Here is a 26,637-nt window from a genome sequence, read left to right as displayed (position 1 = left end):
GCCTCTTTTGAAATATGAAAAAACAACACACTGGATTCCAAAACATCAAGATAAACCTCTAAACTAGGTTCAGCTGCCATAAAAAACCCACAAATATCAGAGGGTCCAGCAAAGAAATCTTATCAGACACAGGATAAATTCAGTGCAAGACCCTTATCTATCTGGAAAATTTAGACTCTCAACAAATGGTAAACTGGAGATGATAAAATATGATTTTTAACAGTTCTTTTATGTGATTTTGTATATAGATATTCAGTATCATCTAAATCCTTGCTTTTACCTTTCATTAACCTATTAGTGTTTTCTGAGGCTGTATTGCTTGAATTTATATATCCATATACACGTGTGTGTTTACAGAAATAGGCGAATTTGTCGCAGTCAGGTTCTGACTGCTGTATATTGGCATTCTAGCAATTACTACTGAGAAATACACCCTTGGAAACCCAGCACTTAGTATCCATAGATTTAAAACTCAACTGAGAAAAGCCGTGAAACCTGAGGAAAAACACATTCCTTTCATCCAGGCTGATGCCTTTGAATTACCAGATGTAGTCTATAAACTAAGCAAAGAAGGCTGAAGAATGTGGGTTACATAGTAATATCTGGTACTAATGGTTGAGTTCAGCCCTGTCAAAAAGACACTGTATGGATAATGTCACCTTTTAATAGATTGTTTTTTCTCATAGTGACTTGTCCTTGTGCACTTCAGATACGGAGTTACACAAGCTAACACCCACACTCACTGGCACCATTGTAACTGCGTATTTTGCAATTTCAATAGCTTCTGCACAGAACTGAAACCAAGGAGTGCATGTTACACTACATATACTCTTTGTGTCACAGCCATTCACTTATTTTTTATTCACTTTTTTTTCCTGACAGAACCATGAACACTTTTTTGTTTGTCTGATTTTTCATTTGAAATTAGGCCTATACAAGTGGTAAAGGAAAAAATTGACTGAAAACGATCTACATAGTGGGGAAAAAAAAAACAAACTCTGACAGCAATTTTTCAGATATTCTGCATTTGAAAATCACATCCTAGCACTCACATTTAATTCACTGTAACTAATTTTGTGTTTTCCTGGTGTACACTGGAGGAAAAATCAGGACCTTGGAGACAATCTGAAGCATATCAATCAGTATTGGCAACTTTAAAAGTCCTCAGATAGATTCTGTGAACTTAATTTTCTTCTATAAAGCTTCTGTTGGCACAATTTGCAGCATAGCTTTCTAACTACTGATACATTATGTTGCTGGCATGGATCTGTAATTTTTCATTAGCTAGTGATTCAATATTCCCAGTTTTCTTTACACCAAAGTAGAAGGGATGTTCTTCAGTTATTACACTGAAAAATGCTCTTGGGTATATTGTACCTAAAGGGAACAAATTCATTATGTAGCAGCACAGTATAAAACCGCAGTTACTCCAAGCTGATAATTATATTTTGAGATATTAAAGTTTGCTGTTTTGATGATGGCTCTAGTTCAACAAGAAAAAATTCTTAGTAGTATGCAAGATACTCACTTCACATTTCTTATTTGTATTGATTTTATAGTCATTCTTCAAAGGAGATCAAATATAATAAAAGGAAGATGTTAAACAATATTAAAGTTAATGGTACTTCTGGATATTTGCTGAGTGTAACTTCAAAATGCTAATATTTTTAATAGAAAATTACCTTTTTCATCTAAGTTATAATCTTACACAGTATATATAAATTGTATACTGGGATCGTCCTGTGTTTTACTAGACAGGAGAATGGGAGGGATCAAAATTTTTCAGAAAGCAGGAAAAAACATACAGCAGGGTGCATGAATTGGAAGGTCTTTAAAATCGCTGGAGGTGAATATGTATGTACATCAATACATATACACACATATATGTGTACCAGGTAATTAGAGATTGATGTGATGGGAGTGTTTAGGAGACTGACAACTTTTGAATTTCTAAGTGAAGCCCGACCTTTCCAGGCTGCTGATCCCCTGCCCTGATCCCGATGCCGCTTCTCTAGGTCTCTTGTCCCCTTGCCCCTTCCCTACACCCCACGGTTGCCCCACCAGTTTGCAGCCCCGCCACTTGCGCGGGCCTCGCCTGCTTATGCTCAGGTTCAGGGCAAGCCAGGATTAATTATACAGGCGTCACAGTCCTCTGTTTTTGCTGCCTAACAGTTTATCTTAAAAGAGACTCCAAATCATATGAGCCACTTTCAGCTAAGTAGCAGCTAAGTAGCAGCTAAGTACTGTCATAATGTGTAACAGATTAGCATCCTGTTACTGAATGCCAACTGCTGGAGATAACAGGAGAGAAGATGCCTATCACAACATGTGTCTTGTTTTCTTTCAATAACGTGTTCCCACCCCCATTCCACCACTTCACATGAAAATACCTCCCATCATCTACATGCATTCAGCTCTACAGTCATGCTGTAGCTTGTAAATGTAAGGGGAAACGTTCTCTCTGTCTGTCTCTCCTGGTGTAGCTGTTCAGTTTTTTTATAAATGACTGCTCGCTGGCTTAGTACATAACAATAACGTTATGCAGATGGGTGGTATGGCTTCTATTTCAGAAACACACTTGGAGTGTAGACTTACAAGCAAGGAAGAGGCCTAGTTTATAAAGCTGTAATAGCTACTGATTAGGCCACTCTTTATGAAACTGAGAGCCTCCAGCTCAGTCACTGTTCTGAACAAGACAATAGTAAAATTTGAATCTGAGGCTCCTGCAGCCCGGAAAGTATGTAATCATTAAACTCTAAGGTATGTAGAGAAATCTCTATTTGATCAATGGCAGTTAAGTCCTTTGCAGGGTTTAGTAACTGTAAAAATGGATCTCATTTTCAAGAAAAATAGTTATTTTTTTAGAAAAAAGGAACTATGAAATAACATTTCAATTTGTAATGCCATATTCTTCCCCTGTTTCCCCTCCACCCCCCAAATATTCTATTTCAAAATGTTTCAGGGAGGAAGTAATTATTAAAGTATGTGTTAAACTCAACATCTACCTATTACAAATTTGACAATAATATTTAACAATTTAGATTTCTGTGCAGTAGACAATTATCTCTTGTTAGTACACTTGGAGGTAATAACTCTCAACTTTTGTTGGTTGTTAGTTTACATGATTAGCTCTTCTTGTTGTCATATACTTGTATCCAAGATAGCATGACCCCAAAATAGCTGTGGTTTGTTGGATATGTTTTGACTCAGGATGTTATGATTTGCCTCTGAAACGTGAAGACACACAATATGAGATTCACGGAGAACATGAAAAAGATACCAGATGATGCATGAATTAGCAGCCATATTTTCAGTGTAGGTCTGCATCATTTATCAGATATATTGTTGGTTTTACCCCCAAGATGGTCATCATAAAATGAATAAAAGTTGTTGGAGTGCAGCCTTCTCTGATGAGATGACCAGATTGGCGAATGAGGGGAGAGCAGCATACGTTGCTTATCCTGACTTTAGCTTTTGATGCTGACTCCCATAACATCCTTGTAGACAAGCTCATCAGAAATAGGCTAATTAAGTAGGTAGTTAGGTGTATCAAAAACTGGATGAACTGCCAGGCTGAAAAGCTTGTGATGAATGAATGGGTCAAAGTCCATCTGGAGGCCAGTCACTGCTGTTATACCCCAAGGGTCAGCACTGGGTCCAGTCCTATTTAACTTCTTCATTGATGACCTGGGTGATTGCGCAGAGTGCACCCTCAGCAAGTTTGCTGATAATACAAAATGGGGAGCAGTGTTTGATGCATCAGATGGTTGTGCTGCTATTCAGAGGAACCTTGACAGGCTGGAAAAATGGGCTGACAGCTATCTCATGAAGCTGAGAAAAGGTAAATGTCAAATTCTGCACTTGCAAAGGAATAAATCCATGCAGCAGTACAGTGAGTAGATTGGCTGGAAAGCAACTTGGCAGAAAAGACCTGAGGTTCTGGCAGGCAACAAGTTGAACATGGGTCAGCATTGTGCCCTTGCTGTAGAGAAGGCCAACAGGCTCATGAGCTGCATGAGGCAGAGTCACAAGCAGGTTGAGGGAAGTCTCCAGTGGGACACAGCTGCAGTGCTGTGTCCAGTGCTGGGCTCCCCAGTATGAGAGAGACATGCATGTAGTAGAGCAAGTCCAGTGATGAGCCACGAAGATGATCAAGGGACTGGAGTATGTTTTATACTAAAGGCTGAGAGAGGTGAGACTGTTCAGCCTGGAGAAGAGAATGCTTCGGGGGGATCTTATTAACATGCATAAATGGCTGCTGGGAGGGTGCAAAGAAGGTGGAGCTAGGGTCTTTGCAGTGGTGCTCAGTGGCATAAAAGGAATTGGGTACAAGTTGAAACACAGGAAATTTCATCTGGACATAAGAAAAACTTATTGTGGTTGAACACTGATACAGGTTGCCCAGAGAGGCTGTGTTGTCTCCATCCTTGGAGATACTCAAAAGCCCCTGGGGCATAGCCCTAGGCAACCTGCTGTAGGTGACTGGTTGAGAAGGGGCGTTTGCCTATCCAGGCTTTGTGCCCAGACAATTTAAAATACAGAAAATGCTTTCTGAACATAGGAAAAACTTGAAACTGTGACCAATTCATCTTTTTTTTTTTCTTTCCTCTGATTGCAAGATTGATTATTTCCACTTATGCATAGTAGTTACTCTGTTTTGAAATTAATCTTCATTGTTTTTTTCAGAACATTTCTTCAAGCTCACAGAAAATAATAATTTTGAATTTTTTCTTTAATGTTCTGACATGTCCGCTTATCTTTTTGTTATGCACAAATAAAATTAGCCTATTTCATCACCCAGGTCGTTAACAAAAATACTGATGAGAACAAGACCCTGGAAATTTTTGAAGATGCAACTTGAAATATCCTGTACTGTTCACAGTAAGCCAACAGCAACTACTCTTGTGCAGAGTTATGCCAACTAGTCTTGTACCTTCCATGTAAGTCCTCTCTTGTAACTGTAGCTTTCTGAGTTTCACTTTTTATGTTTTCTAACTTTGCCAGGTTTTTACAGAGAAGGACACACTGTCTCTTATGCACCTTGGCAAGATAAAGAAAAACTGAATAGAGATAATGTTGTGCAGCTTTTCAGAATGTCCATCTCTGTTCTATGAATGACATCCAAATCCAATTGTATTCTAGTCTTGTGTTCTCTACTAGTTGAATTGTGTGTGTGTGCTTCATATGCATGTGTGTGTATGTAAAGAACATACACATGTACAGAAATGATAATACTTCTAAACAGAATTTCATTTTTCAGTTTAGTAAATTTATATTCAAACTTCCATACTACCTTCACATTTCTAATTTAAAAAGCAGGCATTGCGGAGGAATGCATTTAATTTATATTTTTTACAAATTAGCACATATAACAGTGAATTCAGTTCACTGTTTCTCATTTCAGTGTAACAGATTGAAATAACAGAAAACTTCTTCTCAACTGCAATTTATTTCTTTATTATCAATCACTACTTAGAACTGAAAATCTGTAATGTGAAAGCAATGTCTCCCAATGAGTTGTTATGGCAAGTATTTAAGAGATTATGTCTTGTAGTAATGTGATTGATTTTCTTGAAGTGTCATCTTTCTCATACAATATTCCATAAAAATACTTTAATTCAATAAATACCAGTAGGAAGATAAATAATGTCTTTTCATCTGTACTGGTATTTTGAAGGGGTTTTTTCCTGATAGGTTAGTCAAGAGTTAAACTGTAGTTAAAAAATAAGACAAACAAATAACAAATATATTTTAGCTCTCTCTTCAGATGCACACTTGTTTTCATTATAATGTAGCTTGGAAAGTCAGATTTTCATTATCCTGTAATGAGGCAATATCTGGTTTTTATAACACCAAAAAGACTCCAAACCAGACGCCTGTGATATAATATGGGAAATTAATGAGTTTATTATTTTTTGTTTAAAAATGAAATATAGCAAATAAGCCAGCATTGCTTATATATGTATCTGATTAATGTTCTATTTTTTGTCACAGAGATACAGATTTACTTTTAAACTCAACATAGAAAAGGTGATACATTATAGGCATCCAAAATATAGAATATATGTACCAGATAGAAGTATATTACCCGCACAAGGAAAGTACAGCAGATGCAAAAGAACTGTGTTTTTGAGCACCTGAAATACAAATTCCATCTCATTAGAACATTGAAAATGCATTTTTTATTTTTACAGCAACTCAGATCTTACTGTAATTTTTTATTACTTCAACACGCACCAGACACCGTAGTTCTATAAAATTTCTTTCCTTGAGAAATGTTTAATTTTCATGCAATATGCTAAAAGGAAAAAAAAGTAATCTTAGTTTTTATCAGTGAAGAATATAGGCATAAAATTGAGATCCTGCAATGTACAATAATTTTTGTTTTTTTAAATTTTTGAAAACTTTTACATTATTTTGCCTACCACAGTGTGTTGGTTTTGGCTGGGATACAGTGAATTTTCTCCGTAGTGACTAGTATGGGGCTGTGTTTTGTATTTGTGCTGAAAACAGTGTTGATAATACAGGGATGTTTTCGTTATTGCTGAGCAGGGCTTACCCATGGTCAAGGCCTTTTCTGGTGCTCTCACCACCCCACCAGTGAGTAGGCTGGGGGTGCACAAGAAGCTGGGAGGGGTCATAGCTGGGACAGCTGACCTTAACTGACTGAAGGGATATTCCATACCATGTGACATCATGCTTAGCATATAAAGCTGGAGGAGAAAGCTGCCTGCCTGTGGGAAGTAATTAATGAATTCTTTGGCTTGCTTTGCTTGCATGTGTAGCTTTTACTTTACCTATTAAACCGAGTTTATCTCAACCCATGAGTTTACTTTTACTCTTCTGATTCTTGCTCCCATCCCACTGTGGGGGGTGAGTGAGTGGCTGTGTGGGGCTTAGTTGGCCAGCTGGGATTAAGCCATGAGACACAGTTTCTGAAGTTAACAGTCTGTAATGGAACACCAATCTTTCATTTTAATCTTACCACTGCTCACCATAGTATTCAAAAGCAGTAGCAGGTTCTGCTTGCCCATAACAGAACATGCTCTGGTGCACTAGGTCTGGTTGGGATGTTATTTTTCTCCATAGCAGCCCATATGGTGCTGTGTTTTAGATTTTTGACCAAAGCAGTGTTGATAACACAAGGAGTTTTAGCTATTGCTGAGCAGTGCTTACACAACATCAAAGCTTTCTCATCTCTGTTCTTCCTCATTGAGTAAGCTGGGAGTGGGCAAGAGGCTGGCAAGGAATGTCAAGCAGGACAGCTGACCCAAACTGAGTAAAGGGGTATTCCATGCCATATGACATCATGCTCATCAATGAACCCAGGAAGGTAGTTTTTCCAAAGTAGCCTTTGTTTGGAGCCTGGCTGGGGATTGGTTTGCTGGCGGGAGATGTTCTTGCACTGCAGCAAGTCCATGTCACACTTTTCCAATGGGATTTTAGATTATGGCTCTGTGTAGTCTAACCACACAAAATGCATTAACATTTCAGTGTGTTTGTTACTTTCTCATATAGTGAACACTAGCTGTAACAGAAAATCCTTGTACATGGTTTGAGGTTCTCAGTCTTGATTCAGCATCTGCTTTGCATCTTCTGAAATGTGTAAATTTAGTGGCACTGACTTTCAAAGTTTTCTTTCCTCATTTGAACAAAACCAAAACAACTTACTCCTTAATCTTTACATCAGAGTTTACTGACTCTTTCAAAGTAGTCTTGTAACTGTTAGTTCTTAGCAGGAAAAATCTTAAAAAAGTTCTGTTGAACCACAGATTGCCAGTATGTCTAAGCAGAATAGATCACTAAGGTGTGATTGTATTTTTATCTCACCATTTCTGCCAGTTCTGGGCTCTGTCTTTTCTAGTTTTTCTCCTCCATGGGATTCACAAAAGTGACTATTGAAGTGTATTAAATGATTTCAAATAAATGTATAGTCTTCAAAGTGCCACAGCTCTTTGCAGTTCAGAAGCCTAAACACGATCATGAACTGTGAAGCAGGCTTCTTTTGAACAGCAATGGGTACTGTACCCATTTTTGATAAAGTCTTGTTATATACAAGGTACAATCAAAGGTAGTAAGAAAAATGAGTTACATTCAAGGAAAAACTTAAAAATTACTTTTGTGGCTTGCTTCTATTAAAATGAAGGGCCATCTACTCTGTAGTTTTCAGACTTCTCTAATACAAAAGTTTGAGCAAATAGCATGTAAGCTATTATACAGCATGCCTATATTTCTCTTTGCATAGTCTTTACAACTATAGGTGCATTTGAAATTGGGATCTTATTTTCTTACATTTTGATACATTTTGTTCTCAAGTCTGTTCCTGCAACTGTTTTTGCCTGCAATGCTGGTGAGTTAACGCAATCAAGTCTCATTTTCTTTAGACTAGCATTCACCTTTTGTCTTCAGGATAAGAAGAGCATTCTCATCTTGTGATGTATACTGGATATATTTAGATATTTGTGTTTACATAATAAAAGATATACAAATACACAACACCAAAAATGGAGTAGCAGAGGTGACGCAGGAAACAATCGAGTTATTTACAGAATATTGCCTGGTCCTTTATTCCTAGTATACTGGATTCAAATCAGTGATGTATGATTTTGTTAATGTCAGTATTTAATTTATTTTTAAGATTATTGGTTCTTTACTTCATCATAATTGGTACCTTGTGGGGAGAACAGGAAAGTATTGAAACTTCAGAAAGCTATGAACAGTGTAGGAAACAAAGATTAACTGGCTTAGAAATAAATAATAAGGTTAAAGAAACACAAAATAAATATATAATAGACTGACTTTTAAAGTTTTGTGTAAGGCATGATCAGTAGTGCTTTTCTTCAAAACAGTATGCAAATGATTACTGCATTCTAAACCTCCCTTCCATAATGTAATACCATTAAAAAGATAAAATGCTGTTCATAGGTGTGATTTACATATTAATACATGTAAATTATGAATCAAATAATAACTCAGTAAATGAAAGTATATACTGTTTACAGTTCATTGTGTGTCATACTAGAGCAACTTGACAGTGGAGTTGATTAAACTTAGGTCAAATCCTGTGGTCATCTGGATTATACTACTGAAATTTCTGAGATTAATTAACCTGAGAAGCCTAATTGCTGTCAACTGAGGATTTTAAAGTGAAATATTTAAGAGGAAGAAGAAAGAAGTTTGAATTAGAAAATGTTCAAAGTTCCATACTGTGAGAGTCAGTCAGAAGATTTGCCTGAACATCGCCATCAAGAACTTAGAGAACTGAGGCCCTGACAGAAAGAACACATGGACAATAACTTAGAGAGAGGCCCAAGGAGAAGCATTGTGTTGCACTGTTTCTCTGATTCGGGGGGGCTGCTACTAACAATGGCTGCTGTGTGGACTTTGCCTGCTGCTTCAGCGAAATGAGCCCCAGCCTCCTGAAAGCTATTGTTATGAGGGTGTCTTCGACCCAGGGACAATAGCTGCCGTCCAGAAGAATGTGTTCTCACCTGCAGCCTCAGTTACACATGTCCCTCACCTGCTCCCTCAAACAATGGCCAACGAAAAGGAGCATGCCCAGAAGCTCACCAAGGGTCCTGAGGTCACCCAATGGACCAGAAAAAGACCCCTGAATGCTGGACACGTAAACGTTGGCAAAAGAAAGCACGAATCTTTCAAGCCTGAACAGTACAAGCTTGGGTTGCGAAATCGAGGCGGAGACTGGCCTAAATGATGGGAGCAAGGGGGGGTGAAGAAGCATAAAAGATGACTCCAAAATGAACACCATTGAATATCTTCCCACCAGAGGATCCGGAACCACGACGGTGGACTGGCAGGACTCCAGAGACCAGAGGGACGCTTCTGGAAAGGACTGGTGATAAATGCAATCTCATTTCTCATCTTTACTTTTACTTTTCCCCGTTTCTTTTCCCTTTTCTTTTTCTTACTTTCTCTCTATTGTGTGCTGCTTTACGGGCAAATTAATAAAGTAACACTGCTTGATTGAATTATAATCCCTTGGCATTTTGGTTGCCTTAATTTTGCGCTCTGAGATCAAGGTAAAAGAACCATCATAAGTCCATCACTGAATGGACTGTGACACATACATATTCTGAATACCTCCAACAACACTTGTCTTTTCATCTTTAACCCAGTGTAAACCCTTTCTGTGCTGCTGCTTGTTAAAAGCACCAAATAATGAGAAATATAGCTTGCTCTTACTGCAAAATGTCTTTTTGCTGCCAAAAACCTGTACCTACCATGTCATACTTCCCAAATGTATTTACATCAGTGCACCACTGACCCTGTTAGAAGGTCCATAAAAAGACCTGGAAAAAATGACTATGTGATTTGTTCACAGTAATACCATATATGGCTGATAATACACCATGATGCCATATGTGGGTATGGACATAAAAAATGTGGGACATATAGAGCAAAAGTAATTAGGGATGGGTTGTTTACTTGGGAAGAAACTGAGGCTGAGAAAGGAAGGTACAAGGATGTGAAGAAGTACAGGCAGATAATGCAAACCTTGTGTCCAGGGTTGTCATGGGGTACTAGGCAAGCAACTTTGTGCTTATTGATTGCAGCTGGAGCAGGTCGATAAACTATAAGAGTTGAGCCTTCTTTTTTTTTGGCAGGAGAACTGTTGTGAAAGTGGTGGGAAACTGTTGCCCCTGACTAGCAAGTTTACACACAGACAAAAGGAGTGAGCACAGTACTGATGACTGTTCCAGATCATCAGCTACCCACCACTTCATAACTGCTAAGCATATTTCTGTGACATGAGTGTTAAGTGGTATCCTTTCCTCAATATTTCCTGCTGCTCCATTTAGACAGCTCTCAACCATGAAATTAGGCAGCAACTGGTAAATCCTTCTTTCTCCCCTGTCTCTGGCTTTCATATATTTCATTAAGCGATGACTTTATTCCATGCATTATACTGAGAATACAGCTACCTAGTCTGGACTTATGGATCCTACTAACAGGACTTTGAGCACGCATAGGTGCTTTCAAGTGAAGTGCTAAAGAATGCCCACTTTCAGGACAATCAAAACAAAAGGAGCCCTGGTTGCTGGAAGGTGTTGAGTCCTTCCTAGGATCTCCAGTGAAAAATAACTGGAAATACTCACCAACTTCTGGTATGCATTGCTCCTGACCTGTGTACCATCTCCATTCCACTTTTCCACATTTGAATCTTCACTGCTGTTTTTCACCCTACCAGTTAGTTCAGTTCTTATGTCTGCCCCTCTCCAGTGAGACTGCCAGTACAGGAGTCTCCCTGCTGTGCATCTGTAGACCACAACCTGTCATTGGACACGACAGACTTTACTGCAGCCTCTGTTACCAGCTCCCACTAAACCTCATAGGCTGCCAACAGCTTTATCTAAAGCACAGACAGTTTGGCAGAGGTTCCTTGGGTCACGTTCCACCCAGAGTCTCTTCCTCAAGCCCACCCATTGTAGGATTTTTTATCAAACTATCGTCTTTCAGCACTGATAATAACAAATGCACGACTATATGTAAATGGTAATAAGTAATCGAAGGCAAGTAACTTCATAGACCAAATTATGTTTCTAGGTTGAGGTTGACTTCTTGAAAATTATTTGGAATGGGTAAAGCTTTAGCCAGGATAGTCCTCAAAGTTACTACAAGCATCTTCTATAGAATAGTGTAAAACTCTCTGTGAGGGTTCTGTAAGGAACATGGACATAGGACAGTGTAGTTAGGTTTTCTCACATCAAATCCTAAATTATTTTTCCTTAGGTATCAGTCTTCTGAAGAATTATGTGCATGATCATCTTTAGGTAAGAGTATTCTTACCAGAGGCATAAAAAATTAGTTTACTGGTTTTTTTATGAAAGTGGAAACAAAATATCTCCTCAAAAATATTGGCTGGGAATAATTTTTATTTATTTTAATATGTTTACAATATAAAATTATTTGGCATGTCTACATATATCTGTATTGAAGGAATAGCTCCATCTGTTGAAATGCCTTTCTAAGATCTTTAATGAACTATACTGACCAAATAACTAAAAAGAGAAATAACGAGATAGAAGGAAAATATGTGCTGTGTATTGATGGTTCCTTTCGCTTATGCAGAATATATCTAGCAAAACTGGTTTTTATAGAAGTTCATTATACAAAATCAGTTATTACTGCCAAATTATCCACCCGTGATATCATCACTTCTGCTGAAGTAATATATTATTGTGGTCACCAGGTGATGGTTAGCCGCCCCAAAAGAAGCTGATATTAGAAACTGTAGGATAGTCTGCTTCCCTGAAATGTACAATACAAAGCATAGCTTTCTTTAAAGATTTTGGTTGAGTGTTTTTTCTACTGCAAAATACAGAAATGAGGTTAGCAAGTTAAGGGCACTGCTTCAAGAGCTGATTAATAGCCTCTGAGTGAGTGAATATGTGTCTGCCATCCTACAGCAAAGGCCATATGTTACACTATCACTTTCATTCCAAACTGCATCTTAGCCTAGTGACAAGAATAATTTCTGACAAGCAAGGAAATCATCTAATACAAGAGATACCATAATTTGCAACAGCAGAATTTCTGAGTGACCTATGGACCTAAGACTTACTCTTAGGCAATGTACTAAGGCTTCATCTAATAGTGCCAGTGTTTGTCATCTCTGAAAGGAGCTGAAGAAAATGTCATTCAAAGTCAGTACTTCAGAGTGCTGATTGCAAGATTTAAATTAATGTAACTTCTTCCAGATCAAATAAGCTCATAGTGGATGTTTAAGAGGCACAATAGGTGATGAAAATTGCTTTCCCTGCAGAAATAATAATGTGCCATAGAATGTGTTAGAAAGTGTATTACTTTTAGAACTAAACTACAGGTTTTAAGATGTCAATATGTTGTTGGAAGCAAGTAAGGTCTGTTTACTCTATTATGCATACAAACACTTTATTTTGCTTTTATATCATATCTGTTAAAATAATAAATTTTACTTCTGAACTCACAGGTAAGTTACCTTGTTATGATATTGCTTTCTTTCCCAAGTGGCATAATATTCAATTTAACAAATCAAGTAGAATTAGTAATCTTACATTTTTAAAACGTTACAAAATCAAAGCTGATCAGAGAAGCTGAAGTTCTGCTTATTGCAGTGAATATGGTCACTGTATTCATTGCAAAACTATCTGAAACTGAAAGAGTCAGGTTACCTGGTGTTTCGTTGAATTCAGAACCTAGTTAGTGAATTCTAAACTATTTGCATTAAGTTAACCCAATAGTTTGGTTCTGGTCCTTTTGTAACATTCAATTTGTTTTGTGTGCTTCACTGCACTTTTGATATTTAGAAGGTAATTCTTACAAGGGCTTTGGCATCTCCGGGATTCTCTGGAAACACAGACATTAAAAACAGAGAGAACTAACCAGAATTTCTGTAACCTGCTAACCTGTATTACATGTGTCTCAGCAAATATTCTACATAGACTAGCTGATTCCAAAATTCATGAGAATGTAATGATTAGAACATGATGTTTTGATCAGAATAAGGAGTGTTTATTAAAAATTCTGTTTCTACTCATTTTTTCTATTGGATATCTTTGTAAATCCCCATATATCTAAGGAAATACAAACCTTTGAAGAAAATACACATCTGCAAGACCATTACTTTGCTTTACCTCCTCTTTCTTGCTTCCCATCATTTTGTGTGTTAAAAAAATATTACTTGTATCCAAAGTAGAAAAGATTCAGATCCAGGAAGCATTTTTTGCTGATTTTATTGCTGAGAACTGAAGGGAGAGCAGTAGCAGAACGGAAAGGAAAATGGTCTACTGGAATCTTCCATCCTGAGCTGAATGCCCAAGTTCCACGTAACTCATGGTTAATACTCCACCAAAGGGAAGCATACCCTTCATGCTGGTAGGAAACTGTGAAAGTTAGCTAGGCATTCATTAGAAAGAAAATAATTGGGCAGATTTCAGAGACTGACTAGAGAGAAAAAGGCATCTGCTCATGGCCAGTCAGGAGCTCCCATCTGTGTACCATCCTAGGTTTTTGAGGCTGTACTTGTTTCTACCATGCATGAAGTGAGAGCAGGTGTGCTATTCCCTGAACAGCTATAATGGCTGTGATTTATGGGATTTACCTTCAAAGCCAAGCTCTGCTTAATTTGGAAAAGGAACTTTCACTATTTCTTTGTCAATTGCTATACAGGAGACATCCTGAGAGACTTTTGTGCCAATGCATGTGCCTTCAGTGATTTCTGCAAATATCAGGTAGCAAATGTTTCAACGTTGTATGAGACCAAGATGCCTATGGCCTAAGATGTCAGCTAGCCTGGTCTTCAGTACACACGTGGTGGATGAATTCCCCCAAGTACATTTGAAAAGCTGGACTTCATAGGTACTCCAGTTCCCATTTGTAAAGCAGAAAGTAACACTTCTCTGCTTATCTCAAAAGACCATTCTTAGGATAAATAAAGCATTGCAATCAAAAGTGAAGTGTTTCAGTGCAAATCAATATAGGCTGAATAAAACAGAAACTACAGCCCCTGAATTCGACATTGGAGTCCTCAGGGATTGTTAAAAGCACTAACACCCCAAGCAAGAGGCCAATTGCAATAGCTCCCAGGAAAAAGTCATAGGCAGAAAACATCTTTAATTTAGCCTGGCCCTGGACTCCTTTGAGCTCTTTCTGCACTATCCACACAGGACAGAGAAAACAGCTTCTCTATAGAGCACTTGCCCTAAGGGTGGGAAACATGATACTTCTAAACCAAGTAGGGAACGAAAGGGTTTTGCCACATCTCCTCTCTCATCCCCCTTCTAAATCTGTGCTGTGCTCATACATCCACCATATTTTTAAGCCTCTTTTTTATTAAGCTGGGTTTTTTTGTTGTTTAATGGCCACACAGCTCACATGAGCTGTTTTTGTGATTGCAGCATGATGCACAGGGCAAATACACCCATACACACACCGTCCTACCAGATCTAGGTTAACGGTTGGACTTAATAATCTTAAAGGTCTTTTTCAACCTAAACGATTCTGTGATTTTGTGATTTTACCTGCAAGGACCCAGCCTCATGAAATCAGCAATCTGACTGTTGGAACTACGGTGTCTGGCCTAACCAGTGGAAAATTCATATGTTTAATCAACATTGCCGCAAGGCAAAGTACATGAAAAGCTTATGGAAACTGAACCTTTCCCTGGAATCTTTGTCCTAGTAAGCATGGGTATCGTGTTCACTTTTTCTCTGCAAGATGGCTACTGACCCCTTCAGATCTGTTATTAGTGAGGTTCCTTCAGAAAACATTCTGGCTTGTGGGTCACATTTACACTTTGTATCTTTAATAATCTAAAACAAATTGACAATATTGCTGGCATATTTCTAGCCTGTAGAGGAAATCTCCTTCAATAAGGCTTTGCCTGTTTAAATAATTGTCATCAGATTTCATGAACACAGAATGTATAGAAAGAAGTCTTTATATTTAACTTTCTATCATACATATGCTCAATGAAGCAGCATGAAGGATCTTATTACTATACCAAAATAAAGAATTTCCTAAGAGAGTTCTCTAATTTCACATTAGTTTATTTCCCCTCTGAAATACAGTGATTACTGCACCGAGTGATACATAAAAATGGGGAAAACAGCAGGCTGCATCAGTTTCAAAGGAATCAGCATTACTGGTGTTCTTAGCTGGAAAAATAAGTGTCAGCAATGACACTGAGCAGGACAGGAAAAGTACATATTTCATATGCACCTAATATTTATGTAGTGCACAACTTCTTTTCAGATTATCTGTATTTTTCTTGAATTTAAAAAAATGTATCTTGTCTTCAAAAAACAGCCTGTAGTTAGTTTTCATCTCATCTGTAATTCTGAGTTTCAGTGCCATCAGCTAAAGTAATAAACATTTCTGCCCGAAAATGTATTTTAAAGAGAATCTTCTCAAAATTCATGCCTTTAATTTGGGAAAGCATTGTTCAGGGCTTAAATAAATCTTCTCCTGATTTGAGTGGTAGTTATATGGATGAATTCACAAACAATTCTTTGAAAACACAGAAACCAGAAGCTTCCCAAAGAAAAACAACAAAGAAAAAGAAATATATGTAAAGCAGATACATTTCTTGAAACAGGAAACTCACTTCTTCCCCAAGGCACAGAGAACATTTCTTTAAAGCTCATTTGCTTACTCTTTTCCAAAACTCAGAATAAACAAAATGGTTATATTTAAGATAGTTATCTAAGTCTATTCTGATGAATGAAATATCTGCAAGCAAAAACCACTTTTCAGTCACATGGAACAAAGTTAATTTAGTAGAGCTAAGTAGAAATCAGAATTTCTACATTACATTATTTTCTTCAAATCAGGAGAAAATGTTGAACTATTAAGAAGGTGATGAAACAAAAACACTGTGAAAAATCTTGCTCTATTTATGTCTCCTATCATGCATTATGCATTCTAGCCAGAATTCTTTAGATCATATGAAATATATTATGTCTTGACAGCAGAGAATGGGGACATTTGGTATCCACATGGTCTAACCTTGTTTAGGTTATAGCTGTAAACAAATGTAATTAACTGGGGATGAAGAAAAAAAGCCAACAGCTGAACAATATAGTTTGGAGAATGCTTATTTCCATTCAGCTATATGCATTAGGAATATGCCTATGTCGTAGTGTAGTAAACTGAAGAAGGATATGTTCAAATGGTTATTTTTCATTGTATTTGATTTGGTTAATCAAATATGGTTAATTCCTCTTTCAGTGGGAGATTTCTGCATTCTGTGTTAAGGTGTATTTTCCTAATAAAATAATGTTCCTTTTCTATTCTTATGATAGATGAAGTTGCATTCCTTAAGTCATTATAGCTTTAGAGGAACCTATTCTAGCTGTCTAAAGAGATAAAAGTGCCTTCAATGGCAGGCATAGTCAAAGTAATTGGAAATTAAGCTCTGTTGATGACTCATCCATAGGTTTAGCTTTGTTATAAATATGGCTATAATTGTTTAACTAATATATCTCTTCTGACTTGCACTTCCTGGCCACTTGCACTTCCAAATCATGGCTGTTCAACTTATTTGAACAGCACTTGTTTCAGCTTTGTAAGTTTATAGGTCTGTTAGTTGGAAAGATTCCACATTGAGAAGATCTATTAAGAAATTAAAAGATTATTTGAATAGAACATGGATGGATACTCTGTTGCACAGGTATACTTGTGCTGTATATTAATCAGAATTTCATTACAAGTTAAGGTCAGATCTAGACAGAGTAGTTCAGCAGGCACTTAGTGCATGATATGCATTATTTTTGGTCACACACATCATGATAGGAGATAATTAACATTTGATTGTTAGTTTATCACTCTCCAGAGTTAAGTAAACACCTACATTTTCTGTGTTTGTGCTAGTTTGTATAGTTAAGCTCAGTTTTGTGGTACTGCATTGAAAGCAGCCATTGTGACTTGCAAAACAAATAGCTTTTAGCATGCAGTATTCAAAAATTATAGCAGAAAAAATTTTATTCCCAACCATCACAGTATTTTCATGTTTTACAAGTCAGAAAAATTGTCTGTGACCTTTTCTGGATAATGATGTCCCAATGTTTGACCATGTTATAGGAAACTGTTGAATCCTTAACAGTTAGCGGAGGAAATGTTTTTGTGGTATCTTCAGAGAAATGCAGCTGCATCACGATCTTGACTTTCTGAATTTTTTTCTTTCCTTATGTAGTGAACTCTTAGAAAAATGGGCAATGTTTTACGTGACATAAGATTTCCAGTCAGAACACTTCAATAGTAATGTATTTACACAAGGTCAGCTATAAGAAAAGTATTCTCTTACCCATGTTGTTATTTTTCCTGTATTCAGATGTAGAGTTTCTTGTGACTGAGATAAGTTCTTGGGCAAACTTTTGAATTATAAAGGGAGAAGACCTGTTTTCATCCTGATTCCTGCAGGACAGAGAAATACAGAATAAACCTAATTTTTCATTGTCTTACTATATTGGAATAAAACATTGTAAAACTATTTTTTTCTAATTTAGAGTGATGTTGAACTTTTCTAGAAGAAAGGTAATCTTACAGTGGATGTAAAGCATATGAGTGTTATTCCTGATTGTGCCAGTCACCTTGACTTGGAATAATTGCATAGGGCGAGGGTAGGTGTTCAGGGTGGAAACGCTATTTCTAACTGGCAAAAGTTTTCACGATATGGAAGTCTTTGCTCATGTGGAATCTATATGAGAAGTTAATTAAGAGTAAAAAAAAAAAAAAACAAACAGTCTTTGGAGTGTTTCTTCAGATATTGCTTTAAAGTTTTGTTTCAGTCTTAGTTATTTTCATCAGATTGTTAAAATATAATCAGCTTAAATCTTTTGCTGGTTTGACTGAAATCAAGTTAATTTTCATTATGCAGTTAGAGACTTTTCAGTTTTGTAGCTAGCACAGTCGTTGTTTGGATTTAGTTTGAGAATAATAAGATAATACCCCAGGACAGAATTAAAGTTTTTCTTCAAGTAACTTCCCAGTGTTTTTTGAGTTGGAACAAAGAGAATGTAAGAACTTGCTGTTATCTTACTTCTTGTCTGGGAGACCAAGGTCTTTCTGGGCTACCTGCAGATGTGAGGTAGCAAGGAAGGGGGGCATGGATGGGACAGTCCTTGACTGACATCCAGGCTGATCAATGAGAATATTTCATGCCATTAGTATCATGCTACATATTTAATGAGAGTTGGGTTTCATGGCTCAGGAGACCTGTTCCAGTCCTGCCCTGCTCCAGTTGAGTTCTATTCAGGAGTTCCTTTAGCTCAGCCTTTTGCCATTCTTCTGTTTTGCAGTGGCCTCTGGGCCTTTCTACCTTCTTGGCCTTTTCGCTTTCTCCCCAGGATCGGCTGTTCAGGACCAGGGTACTCTCTTCGCAGGACTCGCTGCTCAGAGTGGATGGAGTTCATGAGGAATTGCACTATCACTTATTTTATTTTTTATTTTTATTTTATATATACATACATACATATGTGTATATATATATATATAAAAGTAGCAGTAGTATATTGGTATAATTTTATTATTTTATCAAACTATTTTTATCTCAGTCCATGAGTTTATTCCTTCCCTTTCACTTTTCTCCCATACTTGGGCAAAGCAGAGGGGAGTGAGTGAGCAGCTGCTGTGGTTTTGGTTGCTAGCTGGGGTTAAACCGTGACAAATCTTTAACGGCAAAGTTGTCTTTATAGTAAAACTGGGCATTTCATTTTGAAAAGAACAAAATAAAAGTTGTTTCCATGAAAAATACCAGCCTGTTATTCTGACAAGCTTGGAATTATCATTGATTCAGATGGACCTCTTTGGGGGATGCTTGGTCACTGGCAAAATCCTTCACATAAATCCACAAAATTCTTTCCGTGTTCTTTGAGAAGTGAGAATTACATTTAAATTAATTCTGGTACCTGTTTGAGAAGAACAACTTTTTTTTTTTTTCCTGAAGTAATGCCTGTGTGAAAATGGTGAATGTTAAACTGATCTCTCTTTGCTAGGGCAGAGCATAACAATATATCATCTGTATCTAATTTGCCATGGTATTGTAATGATTCATTATCACATAAAGCTCCCTTTGTGTTTTAGATGAGATCTTTGAAGAATGTCAAAAATTGTAATTGGCCAACTCTCCTTTGTGTTACAGTTAGTCTGGCATAGGATTTACACGGGTCAGTCAATTACTCTAGATCCTAAATGAATAAATTTAGTACTACTTTCTGCAAAGCGGGGTTAAAAGCCTTCCCTTTACTTGATTGGAATTTGCAATATTAACAAAAGTAGTGAGAAAAGTAATACAAGTAAATTGCTTTTTGTTAAGCAGTAATGTCTAGAGAGACCAATGACCACACACACTCGTCTTTGAACACTTAATACAATGTACTTGGGTACTCAACGACCATAACTCAATTGAAAAAAAATCTGTAATGCAGAAAATTGGCTGATGGGTCAGAATAAAATACCATTCTGTTCATGTTTTAGCCAAAGGTCAGAAAGAGCATGCAACATGTGAACACCATAAAATATTCTTCAGGACAGTTTTATGTATGCTAGAGACACACCAGCAAAGAAAAAAACCATAAACCAAGTCATTTAAAATTGAAGCCCACAGAGGAAATATTTAAATTAATGAAAATTTTTGCATATTAACTAAATTTTATTCTGAGGTATAAAGCCATTGAGTGTGTTTTGCTAGGAAAAACAGTTTTATTCCCTCCCCATAAAACTCCTGAAAATTCAACTCTATTTTTGAATTGAATGCAAAATTTTCAGTTCAGTTAGTTCTCATCCATACTTAGTAGCTTTTCAGGACCATAAACCACTATTATTATGTTAAGCTCTCACAATTAATTACAATTGTAGTGATTTTTATATTTTTGTGTATTTTATTCTTATATTTTCATTTTGTAAAATGGAAAGTAAAAAAAAATAAAATAATTATATCTTCATCCTTTTATTACATGCAGAATTTTAGAAATTAAGATAGAAAACTATCAATCCCATTTTGAACTAAAAGCAGTAAGAGACAAAAAGGGAGGAACTGAAAGAACTGTGTGTGAGAGCTATGTTCATACTGGATTGTTTACATCTACAAATCATTGATATAGCTCATAACTTTATTGTTACAAGTACAGAATTCTCCTTCCAGGTTCCAGATTTGTTTATTTATTTGAACATACAGTCCAAAAGTACAATTCTAAAATTAAGCCAGTATAATTCAGTACCATAGGAAAGAACATAACCTTCATATCTTAATTTTATCATTGTAGAGGTAGTCTTGCAAAATTATTTAGAAATAAAAAAAATGTATATTTCAGTTTTAATTAAGATGCAAGAGCAGTAATTAAGATACAAGGGCGTGTGATTCACACATTTTGTGAAATTATTCAAGGGGAACAGAAGTGTTTGCTATTTGCCCCTTTACAATAGTGTATAGAAAGTAAATGTAAAATGTTACAAAGTCCAAAGAGAAGACTGAATTCTCAAAGTGACACTTTTAATCTTCATTTAGGCAGCAATATCCAATAATGCAATTCCCATAACTGTTATCTGTCCTTCTAAGAACTTCTAAGTAACTTAAAACTTCATTTTAAATCCATGAGTCTTTCAGATCCCAAAGATCTCCTTCAGCTCAATAACCATTTTGGCTTTGTTATGTATTACAAGTTGCATTAAACTAAGTGTTTTTCATATAAATTCTCTGACGAGTTTGATTTGGTAGGGGTGAACATAGCACACACAATATCAGTTACAGAACTGAGTTTTACAGAAAACAGAAGGATTAACATCTTCTGCCTGTTTTAGCAAACAAGCTGTAGGAGGATGCTGCATCTCCTTTCAGAGGAATCTTGTAGACAGTAGAGCAACCTGGCAGGATATTTAAGACTGTGATTATGCATAGTTCTATCATGAGTTCTGCAGTTCCACGTGTTAGGGAAAGATGGTTTGTATATACCAGATTTTCTTATGCTTACTCAAAATGAGCTGTAATTTAGTACTCTGGACTATAACTGTATAACACATAATAGATGGTGAGTTATGCCAAACAAATGGGATAATTCTACAAATACATATTATGACACATCATCTTTACTAACTTGGCTGCTTCATTTTAAAATAAATGCAAACAGTTTCCTTGTTGCCAAATATAGGACTTGGTTCTGTTATACTCAACTTACTGGATGCAAGAGTAAGATTTCTTGGATAGGTAAAATGAGGAAGTTTTTAGGCATATATTAAAAAAAATGGGGTTTTTTGATAGTGTGGTGCATCTCTAAATTACCCTCACCTTAGCACCTCTCCTGAATACTTGAATATGGCAATTATGAATTATCTTTTATTTAGACTCTTGATGTTAGAGAGATCAAAGGCCATACAGCTTCTTACAAAGTAAGTTCCTTACTGGCTTATAGCACAAGACCTGTGTGAGACCTGTGCTTTAGCAGAGCAGCTCCTTGTGCCTGCCTGTCACTGTTAATGATGTCTAATTTATGGAAATACTAGATAGCAATTCCTAATCAGCAAAGCTGCAGCTAATAATGCCAGAATGTGTCATATAGAATTGATGTCAGATTTATGAAAAATTGAATTGACAAGTAGATTTTCTCCTATCAACAGCTGTAAGACCTTGCTTTAGAAAAGCATTCAGTATATTCAGTAACATCTTTAAAAGATTAGTTTAAATCTTTTTCTGTTTCTTATTTATTTATTAATAAAGGCAGGTCCAATATTGAACAACAAAATATTCAGTAAGTGAAAGCTTTGCACTAAATTTTAATATTTTAAAATGTGTCTTTTAATATTTTAATTCTTAATATATGAACTAAGATCCAACTTAGAGTAGTTATTTATATGGAGTGATTAGAAAGGATTTTTTTTTTTTTTTAATTTGTGCCTTTGATTTTCATTATGATCTAGTCTAATCATGCCAGTGAACAAAAAAAAAAAAGAAAAAGAATCGAAGAATCAGTTGCTGTTTCAACTACACAGATTTTTTTCTGTGAAGGTTATATGGATAGAAGTTGGATATAGGTTATTTTTTGAAATCAAAAGAAAAGGCTTCTGCATTCTCACTGATTTTGTTCCTTAAGCTACATTAAATCAGTATATAAACACAAAGTTATGGACTCAGCTCTGGACTGTTATCTGCTCTTCTATGTTATCAGATTGCCTGTATTACTTGAGGGCCACTTTATGATACACAAGTCGAAGTATTTGGGGGACATGACATTTTCACATGAAAACCCTGATTCAACCACTCTTCCTTCTTTAGGGTGAAATGTTTCTCTCTGAACTAGGTTACTCATCAGATTTCTAATCTTCATGTCCTAACTACTACTTATCAACTTTATAATAAAAGGTTGAGTACCATCCTAGAGGCACGATGCAAGAAAAATTACATTGCTCTCTGCAGTGTATATTGGCTAGATAAAGACAATACCTTAAATACCTCTCTCATTCTGAATTTGACTGCATTACAGAAATGTCTATGAATATTGGGAACTTGTGTTTACAAAATGTTTTCTATTTACAAATTTCCATATATGCTTGTGTATCATTTGAAGTTTGTTGTACATACCTGCATGGAAAATGGCTGAAGTAAAACTCGCTTATAGCTTATCATAAACCCTTCAATTAGATGATATCTATCACATTATTAAATATTCAGGACTAACATATGTACCCAAACTGTGCAAAATATGGTAAGTAAATACATCATTATAGTCATTATAATTTTGGGCTGCATTGAGAAGATGGCAAACGTCTTCAGCGATGACAGTGAAATAGACAAAATATGCACTGATGTAGTGGAGCAGATTGCTCAAGCAGCTTGACTGATTGACTATATCAGGCATCACTAGTCTGGAATAATCCTCAGAATCAACACTGACTGAAAGGAATTCCAATATTCGTCTGGCTTCTATAGAGCTCAGCTGTTTCATGACTGAGAATCTGAAACTTTTCAAAGTTTAAATACAGAGGGTGATATTCATAATGTATGTAGGTGTATTAAGATGAAATAAAAACCTAAAACTTTGATGTGTTTTTGTTGTTCCTGTTGTCTTCTTGCTTGCTTTTGGAAAATATAAATTGCCTTTAGAACCAAGCATGAAGAGATGGGGAGATTCAAAAGAAGTCAAAGCTGGACACCTTTTGAAAAATATGTTCTTGGTATGATACAGAGAGAAACTAGAGGGAGTTCTATGGCTTGTAACATTGCATCTAGCAAAATAATGTAATATCCCGTCTGGTCCTGAAATTTCTTAGCATAGATATATTTCTGCCAAGTTTTTTGTAGTGTTTACTTAAATTCTTCTTTTCTTTGTCTAGTTCTGTCTCTGAGTTCTGTGTGTTTGCAGACTGTCCAAGGATCGTGAATGAAATTGGCCATAATTTAAATTTAAGTCCCCTGAGCCCAGGCATAGATTTTTTGTGTGGTCTTCAATGGGACAAATGGAAGCCTAATTAATAGGAATGTAACCTACACCTCTCACATTAGTGAATCATTCTTTATTTTCTGCTGCTAACATCATATTCAAAATCTATACCAATACTGGAGATGTAGATAGTGAGTTAACTTATTGTTCTTGGGCTGCACCAAAATCAATAGGAACTTGCTGACTTGAATGAGCAAAGTATCAAGACTGCAATGAATATCTCTAAAGGCTTTAAAAGCCTCTTTAACCTTTATTGCAGAAGCTCTGTTTTAAAATATGTGCTGAAAGAATAAAGCATGGTACTTTTTATAGAGTGATAATCTTCTGCAGGTCTTCAGAAGAAGGGTTATTTTTAGGGGGGAATAAGAGAGCAAGATTTCATAGCACTAATTAACAATGGTTTAGATCAAAGCTTAAAAAAATCATCAAGTACAGGAATGTGTATAAAAAGCTGTCTTCTTTCAAGGCTTTAGTAGGAGATTACACTGTCTGAGAGATAATTACAGATGTGAAACTTATCCTGGAGGTAGAGAGATACAGAGAGAATGATAGTGCTACTTTGTCTTACACAATGGCCTAGTGACTGGAACACTCACCTAGAAATGGAAAATCTGGGTACAGCTCCCATTGTAGCAGAAGGGTGTTCAAAACAAACAAGCTCTGTTTTCTTGATAAGAACAATGACTAATAAAGTGATTGGAAAAGAAGGACTTCCAGGGTTAAGCAACACAAGCAAAGGGATTTGGCATCTCAGTTTGCGATTTCTGTATCTCTTCTCTATTTCAGCACCAATTTAGGCAATGAGTTCTTTCACCAGCTCAGATCTTCAGGGCCTAATTTTATATATTTATACAATACATGCCAAAACTGATGGTTAACATATTTTCTTTCAGTATAGTACTAACTCCCTGGTTTATATCTGGGCACGTTTTATTTTCCTTGAAGCTGAAGAAGAGTAGGATTATTCTGGCAGTAGATCACAACACTAAGGTTCTGAGCTCTGATTTATATTAGGCTTTATCCAGTACCTACCTTCAGAAGGATATCTCTACAGCTTTACTGTTTTTTAATATCTGCCAAAGAGCAAGTGACAGATGCATCATCTGTGCACTAAGCCATCAATCAGAAGTGTAGTGTTGTTGAAGCTGTAAGTGAAGTAAGTTTCCAGAGGGAGATAATATCTTTAATGGAATGATGGGGAAATAGATATTTTTTTTTGGGAAAAAAAGCCATACAATACTTTGGCCTCAAAATGGCTAACTGCCTGTCTCTGCCTCTTTCTCACAAGGCCAAGAATTTTAACACCTCGTCTCTTACTACTATTCTCCTCCAATATCTATCCTATTTTCTAAAATTGTGTGGTTACTTAACCAAATGCAACTGAAAGTACTTGTTCCAGTGTATACTGGCTGGAATTGTTTGACTATTTCAGATGTCTGCTAAAATAGTTTGTTTCTTTTTTCCCAACTGTACCAGCTGGTCCAACAAATTATACCACTTGTCCCTAAAAAATCAAAAGTTTGACTGCTTATTACCCAAACAGACTTGTAAGTGATTACCAGTCACTTTGCATGGAATAATTAATATCTCCTTCATACTTTTTAGTGTACTGCAGCAAAGGCACTTTGTGAGACTCAACAGGATGACTTTTATGCAAACAAATCAGAATAACCAGAGATTCTATTTGTTTTTGTTTTCTCAATAGTATTTTAAACTGCAGAAACTTAACGTACCTTAGATTACACTTATATAGTACATGAACTAACAAGAATGGGATAGCAGTGTACACAAGACATTTCTGTTTAGCATGTAAAATCATTACCCCAATAAACTTGTTAATATGTAACCTATCTAGAGTTATGCAAATGAAGCAGTGCAATTTGAGACATTCCTGTTCACTCCTTTGTGATGTGTGATGGATTTTCATTATATGAACTGTTTATAAAATTTAGTGGAAAACAATATGTTGGTAGAATTGAATTTATGTCTTGTTAACACAAAGGAAGATACGTGAGAGTCATTAAATGGCCTATGCACAAGTCAGAAGGGTAATGACTGTCTTAAGAAAGTCGTTTATTGTTCTAACCTTTTTTTTTTTAATTCAAACATAAGAGAGCATTTACTGGGAACTGATGCTGATGACTTTGAAATAACCTTTAATCTAAACAGCTTTGTGCAAAGATACTTGCTATGTGTTTGTAAAATTTGCTACTAGACATTTTGTGTATTACTTAGAATTACTTAGAACAAAATATTCTCTTAGAGGAATAGTTTTTGGTATAGCTCACCAGACGAACTGCTAACAGAAACATAAGGCAGTACTAGGGCTGATACATAGTGACAGAGAAGCCTATGAACAGACTTGCTGGACTTAGTATGAATAATACTTTCAGATGTGACAAATTATGGTCAGGTGTTCTCCAGAACAGAGTATAGCATGTAAATGGAAAGACTGTGAGACCCTTACAGTGGTGTATAAATGCGATGAGAGAAGGAAGAACACATGACAACCTTTTATTACTGTGTTTACCCTAGTAGTGTCACAGTGCAACAGTGAGAATAGCTTTCGCAGAGTTTCTTCTTGCACTGCTAAAGTAAGCAGGGGCAAGGAGTCATCACACCTTCCTGCTCCCAACTTCTTGCTTGAATTGAAAATCACATTACTTTCTTTCAAAGACAAAGAGGAGGATGAGGCATAGAACTGGCT

General features: G+C 36.3%; 1 long non-coding RNA gene across 1 annotated transcript in view; it reads left to right on the top strand.

Moving 5' to 3' along the window:
• The window catches only part of LOC110357916 (uncharacterized), a 108,865-nt gene that overhangs the window by 49,610 nt on the left and 32,618 nt on the right, over positions 1-26,637 (top strand). Inside the window, exon 5 of the long non-coding RNA XR_002411909.2 lies at positions 4,802-4,940. This is a non-coding gene — a long non-coding RNA (uncharacterized LOC110357916). The remainder of the gene's footprint in view (positions 1-4,801; positions 4,941-26,637) is intronic.

This window comes from Columba livia, chromosome 4 (genome assembly GCF_036013475.1).
Source record: "Columba livia isolate bColLiv1 breed racing homer chromosome 4, bColLiv1.pat.W.v2, whole genome shotgun sequence".
NCBI lineage: Eukaryota > Metazoa > Chordata > Aves > Columbiformes > Columbidae > Columba > Columba livia.
The sequence above is the reverse complement of the archived record's forward strand: the minus strand, read 5'-3'. Positions and strand labels throughout refer to the sequence as shown.